Below are 7,466 nucleotides of genomic sequence, written 5' to 3'. Positions count from 1 at the left end.
TTTAATTCCTATTTTATAAGGAAGCATACTAACTTTTTCCACAGTAGTATATATATATATGGTACTGGGTGAAGGTAATAATTATATATATATAATGTTATATTCATACTAGCAGTGCATGAGAGTTTCCATATTTCTACAACTGTGATAGTTAAGGTTTATTGTGCTAACCTGGCCAATGAACACATGTGGGATTAATTGAAGGGCAGATGGATAAATGGCTCAATTAGCCTAGCCTTTCTTGTCTCTTGCTCTCTGATGGTTGGACCAGGGTGAAGTTGCCTTAGCTAGCTCCCTGCTTCAGCTTGCAAAGCTCACTTCCTGTAAGACATCCCTGAGGAGAAGCTACATGAACCTATCCTGATGTATCCCTGGAGCAGCCGTGTGGAAACCCCTGTCAGTGCTGAGATGCTCACACGCTCACTGATTCGGCTTTCCTCCTGTAGTCGGAGTCATTGTGTGTATTTTGTCAGTTTGAGGAAGACTTTGTAGATTGGTGTTGGACATATGGGCTAATGTTGGACTTATGGACTTGGACAGCACTGGGTTGGGATACTTTCTTAATGTACACTTAACTTTTATATAAAACTCTCTTTTATAAAATATGAGTGTCTATGAATTTTGTTTCTCTAGTCTACCAGACTAACACAACAACCTTATCAGAATTTATTCCTTTATGTCTTATTGAATTTGTTGGGTTTTGTTTAGTAGGGCGAGATAACATCTCACAATTACTTTGATATCCAACTCTTTAATGTCTAATGGAGGAGCTCTAGTGGAGTTGTGGTTGCAAGTTGGGCTACTAACCATAAGATCAGTAGTTCAAAACCACCAGCAGTTCAGAGGAAAAAAGATGAGACTTTCTCTTCCTGATTAGATTTATCGCCTCAGAAATCCACAGGGGCAGATCTCTTCTGTCTTATATTTGTTCTCATTTGGAATTGAATTCTTGATTCAATGACAGTGAATTAATGGCTAAAGAGTGTGAACATGTCTTTTGTTCATTTGCTGCCTGAATGGCTTCTTGTGTTTATATTGTTTATTTAACCCTTTTGGAGATATATTTTGATATTCATAATATTTAATGTTTAGTAGGCCTCAATCATCTAACTATCTTGTGTCATGTGTGTGTTTTAATTTTGTTAGATAGTTCTTTTATGCCATGTGGTCACACCATTAAGTTTACCTCTAATGATCTTTATAGATTTATGACTTTCATTTGATGCTTTGCTCCATATTGAGTTAGCATTTGTATATAGTATCTGTAATGGTCAGAATTTGTCAACTGGACACTCCTGGGTGAAGGTAAGAACGGAGCCCATTGTATCAATCAGGTAGCCGCATGATTGCCCCTCCTCAGGAGTGTGTGCACCTCCTCAGGAGTGTGGCCTTTTGTGTAATTGGAACCTCAAGCAGAGCTGAGTTTTCCTTTGCTTTTCCCTTCTGCTGGAGCAGAAACTGAGTCCTGCATCTAGCTTGTCCATCTCCTTGCCAATCTCAAGAACTGTCAGTGGACACTGTCGATGGTGATGTTGGAATCATTAGACCAACCTTGAATTCATTTACCTCTGATCCACCAGCCTGAGGCCCTCTTGCTCCATCATCCTGCATGTTCCTTCTCAGATTTCAGAGCTATAGGAGTCAGGGGAATCCTGACTTGAACTGGACTGGACTACCTACTTCTACAACTGTGTCATTCAGTTATTGATACAAATCTCTTTCTATATAAAGACACACATATATGTCATTGATTTTGCTTCTCTAGAGAACCCAACCTAAGATAATATGCAATATAAACTTATTTTCAACAGCCTGCATAGGGCATTGGGTTTGTCGTTTTATTTTCTAATATATTTGCTTGCTTTTCAAAAAGGTGTAATACTAGCTTCATTTATGAGTTGGTTTTTGCTTTGCCATATTTATTTTACTGAAACACTTTTGTATAGTATTGGCATTCTCCTCTAAATGTTTGAAAAACAATTCATGAAAATACCTATTAAAATAGGTAATTTTGGGAATGTAATTTTAATTATAAATGAATATGTCTATATACATTTATAGAGCTATATCACCCTTCAGATTTTCTTATTCTTTTAAATAAAATTTTCTATAATTGTTTTCTTTATGCAATTTATCCATTTATATTATTATTTATATATATTGATATAAAGTTGCTTTAAAAATCATTTTATTGGGGCTCATACAACTCTTATCACAATCCACACATACATCAATTGGGTAAAGCACACTTATACATTCATTTCCCTCATCATTCTCAAAACTCTTGCTTTCCGCTTGGGCTCCTAGAATCAGCTTCTCATTTTTCTTTCCCCCTCCCTCCATGATCCCCTCTCCCTCATGAACCCTTGATAATTTATAAATTATTATTTTATCATATCTTACCTTGCCCGGAGTCTCCCTTCACCCACTTTTTTGTTGCCCATCTGCAGGGAGGAGGTTATATGTAGATCTTTGTAATCAGTTTCCCCTTTCTACCCCACCTTCCCGCTTCACTCCCGGCATTGCCACTCTCACCACTGGTTCTGAGGGGTTCATCTGTCCTGGATTCCCTGTGTTTTCAGTTCCCATCTGTATCTCTGGTCTAACCACGTTTGCAAGGTAGAATTGGGATCATGATAGTGGGGGGGGGGGGAGGAAGCGTTTCAGAACTAGAGGAAGATTGTGAGTTTCATCAATGCTACACTGCACCTCAAATGACCCGTTTCCTCCCCACTACCCCTCTGCAAGGGATAGCCAGTTGTCTACAGAGGGGCATTGCGTGCCCATCACGCACTCCCCTCATTCACGATGATCTGATTCCTACCCCTCATTTGCTGCTTGATACCTGCTCCCCTAGACCCTCTGTGATCACACATGCTGGTGTGCTTCTTCCATGCGGGCTTTGTTGCTTCTCGGCTAGATGGCCGCTTATTTACTTTCAAGGCTTTAAGACCCCAGACGCTATATCTCCGCATAGCCAGGCATAGTCAGCCTTCTTCACAACACTTACTTATGCACACATTCGTCTTCAGCGTTTATATGGGTAAGGTGATCACACAATGATGGTTTTTGTTATTTGGCGTCTGCTACATGATCCTTTCAACACCTTGTAATCATGCAGGCTGTGTGCTCCTTTCATGTGGGCTTTGTTGTTTCTGAGCTAAATGGCCACTTGTTGACCTTCAAGCCTTTAAGACCCCAGATGTTATATCTTTTGATAGCCTGCCACCATGAGCTTTCTTCACCACATTTGCTTACGCACATGTTTGTCTTCAGCGATCATGTAGGGAAGGTGAGTATCACAGAATGACTGTTTAGCTGAGCAAAGTGCTCTTGTATTAAGGGAATGCACGTGAGGAGGCCTAATGTCCACCTGCTACCCTACTACTAAACCTATAAATATGTGCACATAGGTTTATTTTTCCCATAATCATAAATATATTTGCATATGTACATGTCTGTATTTAGGCCTCTATGTATGCCCTTTGCCTGCTACTCTTTTCCTCTATTTACGTATGCTTTCTTCCTGTACCACTACCATGTTCAGCCTTCATTCTGGTTTCAGTAATTCCTCTTGGTTACATTGCCCTTGGTCACTCCCTACCTGTCCTCCTATCCCCTCCATGCTACTGGTTTTGAACCACTCATTGTTCCCTATCCCTGGGTTGTCCAATACCTCCTGCCTTCCACAACCTCCTATTCTCCCATGTACCTCCAGGATCGTTGGTCCCATTGATTTCTTCTCCACATTGTATACCCAGCTTATCTAATCCAAATAGACTTGCAGAGATAATAATATGTGCATAAAATTGTGGATGACCTAGACAGCACCAAACATGTTTTATTTGTTTTTTCTGTTCTTTTAGATTTTGAATGTCAGTGGCTTTTTCATTTGTTAGTTTGTTGGTGTTGCTGCCGTCGTTGCCATGTTCTTATGTGCCCCATGTCATCAACCCAGTTTCTCCCCACCCTGATTCTCCATCCTCCTGCCCCCCTTCCCCCTCTTTATGTTGGACTCTCATGTACCTACCTGGGTGTAGTCTGCCGTCCCCCCAACTACCTACACTTCCACCCATTTATTTTGAGATATGTGTCTATTTCTCTATCCCTGCCATGCTGATTTGCTTACCTCACTTAACATGATTCCTTCCAGTTTTTCCCACGAAATGATGTGTTTCATGTGATTGTCTGTGCTTTTCAGTGGTGCATAGTACTCCATTTTGTGTATGTGCCAGAGTTTACTAATCCACTCATCTATCGATGGAAACTTAGGCTGTTTCCAACTCTTTGCAATTGCGAATTGTGCCACAATAAATATTGGAGTGCAGATGACTGATCATGTTTTATTTGTTACCTCCACTGGATATATGCCCAGTAGAGGGATGACTAAGTCATAAGGTAGAGCAAGCTCCATTTTCTTTAAGTATCTTCAACTGTACAAATCTACACGACCACCAATAATGGAGGAGGATTCTTATTTCAGCACTGCTCTTCCAACCTTGTTACTCTCTGATTTTGTTACTTGTTACTCTCTGATTTTCTAATTTGGGCTAGCCTCAGGGGTGTTAGGTAGTAGCTCATGGTTGTTTTCATTTGCATTTATCTTATGGCTAATGACTGGGAACACTTTTTCTTATGCTTGTTAGCCATATGGGTCTCCTCCCTAGAGAAAGTTCTTTTCAGTTCTTTTTCCCATTTTCTTAGGGGGTTAACTGTTTTCCTCTTTTTGCAGGTCATGATGGTGTTATAGATTTTAGTAATGAGCCCTTTGTCTGATGTGTCATGACTAAAATTCCTCTCCCACTCTGTGGGTTGTCTTGTCACCCTCTTGGTGAAGTCTTTCAAGGTGCACAGGTGCTTTATTCTTATTGAATCCCATTTGTCGATTTCCAGTTCACCTGTGTGTGTACCCTTCCCTATTGCAGTGAGCCTATGAGTTCCCTGGGCCAGTTCTCTGAGGTTAGTCCCAATTCCCTCCTTGATGGGTTTGATGGTTTGGGGTTTAACTTCTAGGTCTGTGATCCACCTTGAGTTTATTCTTGTGCATGGGGTAAGGTAAATGTCTTGTTTCATTTGTCAACATGTGAATATCCATTGTTTCAAGCACCACTTGTTAAGAAGTTCATCTGCTTCCCAAGTGATGGTTGTGGGTCCCTTGTCGAAGATCAGTTGTCTATATGCTGAATGTTTTAATACTGGGCTTTCTATTCTTTTCCACTGGTCCAAGTGTCTGTAGTTGTGCCCAAACCACACAGTTTTGAACACTGTAGCTGTGGAATAGGCATTAAAATCAGGTAGGGAGAGTCCTCCAACTGTATCCTTCTTCTTGAGAAGTTCTCGGCTAATTCTGGGTTTCTTCCCTCTCCATATGAAATTGGTGGTCAGTTTTTCCAGTTCTTTGAAGAAGGTTGACGGTATATGAATTGCTATAGCATTGAACTTGTAAAGTGCTTTAGGTAAGATTGTCATCTTTACTATGTTAAGCCTTCCAATCCACGAGCAGGGGATGTTCTTTCTATCTATCTCTCTATCTATAATAAAATCATTAAATAAACCCAATGCAAGGAGAGGTGGAGATGTACATGCTAAACTATTTGTAGATTCCCAAGGCCCCAGGAAATGCAAGCTGAAGAGATAAAGAATTTATTCAAGAACTCACAGAGAAATTTCCCTACAACATTCACCTTGAATGCAGACTTCCACTTTGCAAAATGTGAAAAAAAATAAATATTCAATGAACACTATAAACATAAAGACCTTTTTTGTATTCTTTTCTTTGATCAATTTTGCTAATTTATAATAAAGAATCATCATGGACTTCATTATTATTTATTGTTCTTACGTTTTCTAGATGGATAATTAGTGTTCCTGACATTATCACTTCCTACCTTTTACTTACTTTGGATTTAATTTGTGATTCTTTGCACACCTACTTCTGTATGAATTTAGTAAGAATACTTCAAAATAAATGATACTAAAAATAATGCAGTGAAATTCATTTAGTTATTTTGCAATGATATTAGAAGATTCTAGTAATACTATCATAAGAATATGTCAAATAAATAAACAAAAAAACAGAAAAAATTGGAAAACTTGAGTATTGCTATTTTAATATGGTGATCATTTAAAGTTAATGCAACCTAATGTTTTAATCTTTTCCAATTTGCAACCAATTTCTCAACCATTCTTTTATTTATTTACTTACTTATTAAATCACTTGTCACAATCCATACATACATCAATTGTCATATCTTGCTCTGTCTGACGTCTCCCTTCACCCACTTTTCTATTGTCTGCCCCCCAGGGAGGAGGTTACATGTATATCCTTGTAATCAGTTTCCTCTTTCTAATCTACTCTCCCTCTACCCTCCTAGTATCGCCACTCACACAGCTGGTCCTGAAGGTATCATCTGCACTGGATTCCCTGTCTTTCAAGTTTCTATCTGTACCAGTGTACATCCTCTGGTCTAGCCGGACTTGCAAGGTAGAATTCAGATAAGAACTAGAGGAAAGTTGTATTTTTCATTGGTGCTACATCACACCTTGACTGGCTTGTCTCATTCCCTAGGCCCCTTTGCAAGGGGATCTCCAGTGGCTGACAAACGGGCTTTGGGTTTCCACTCCCACAAAATGGGCTTTGGGTTTCCACTCCCTTTCATTCACTATGATATGATTTTTTTGTTCTAATGATGGCTTATACCTGATCCCTTCGACACCTCATGATTGCAAACGCTGATGTGCTTCTTCCATGTGGGCTTTGTTGCTTCTGGGCTACATGGCTGCTTATTTAAGACCCCAGCCTTTAAGACCACAGATGCTATAACTTTTGATATCCAGGCACCATCAACTTTCTTCACCACATTTGCTTATGCACCCATTTGTCTTCAGTGATCTTATCATGGAGGTGTGTACCCAATGATATTTCTTTGATGTCTGATAACTGATCCCTTCGCACCTTGTGATCACACAGGCTGGTGTGTTCTTCCATGTAGGCTTTGTTGCTTCTGAGCTATATGGCTGCTTGTTTATCCTCAAGCTATTAAGACCATAGACGCTATATCTTTTGATAGCCAGGCACCGTCAGCTTTCTTTACCACATTTGCTTATTTACCCACTTTGTCTTCAGTGATTGTGTTGGGAAGGTGAGCATCACAGAATGCCAATTTAATAGAAGAAAGTATTCTTGCATTAAGGGAGTACTTCAGTGGAGGCCCAATGTCCTTCTGATACCTTAATACTAAACCTATAAATATAGGCAGACATATCTGTTTCCCCATCCTCATATATAAATATATTTGCATATGTACATGTATTTATCTAGACCTCTATATGTGCCCTTTGCCTCCCAGCTCTTTCCTCTAGTTCCCTTGAATTTTCTCCTGTCCCACTTTCATGCTCAGTCCCCACCTGGGTTTCACCCATTCAACTTGGTTACATTACCCTTGATCATGCCCTACCAGGCCTCC

This window comes from Tenrec ecaudatus, chromosome 2 (assembly GCF_050624435.1).
Source record: "Tenrec ecaudatus isolate mTenEca1 chromosome 2, mTenEca1.hap1, whole genome shotgun sequence".
Lineage (NCBI taxonomy): Eukaryota > Metazoa > Chordata > Mammalia > Afrosoricida > Tenrecidae > Tenrec > Tenrec ecaudatus.
The sequence above is the reverse complement of the archived record's forward strand: the minus strand, read 5'-3'. Positions refer to the sequence as shown.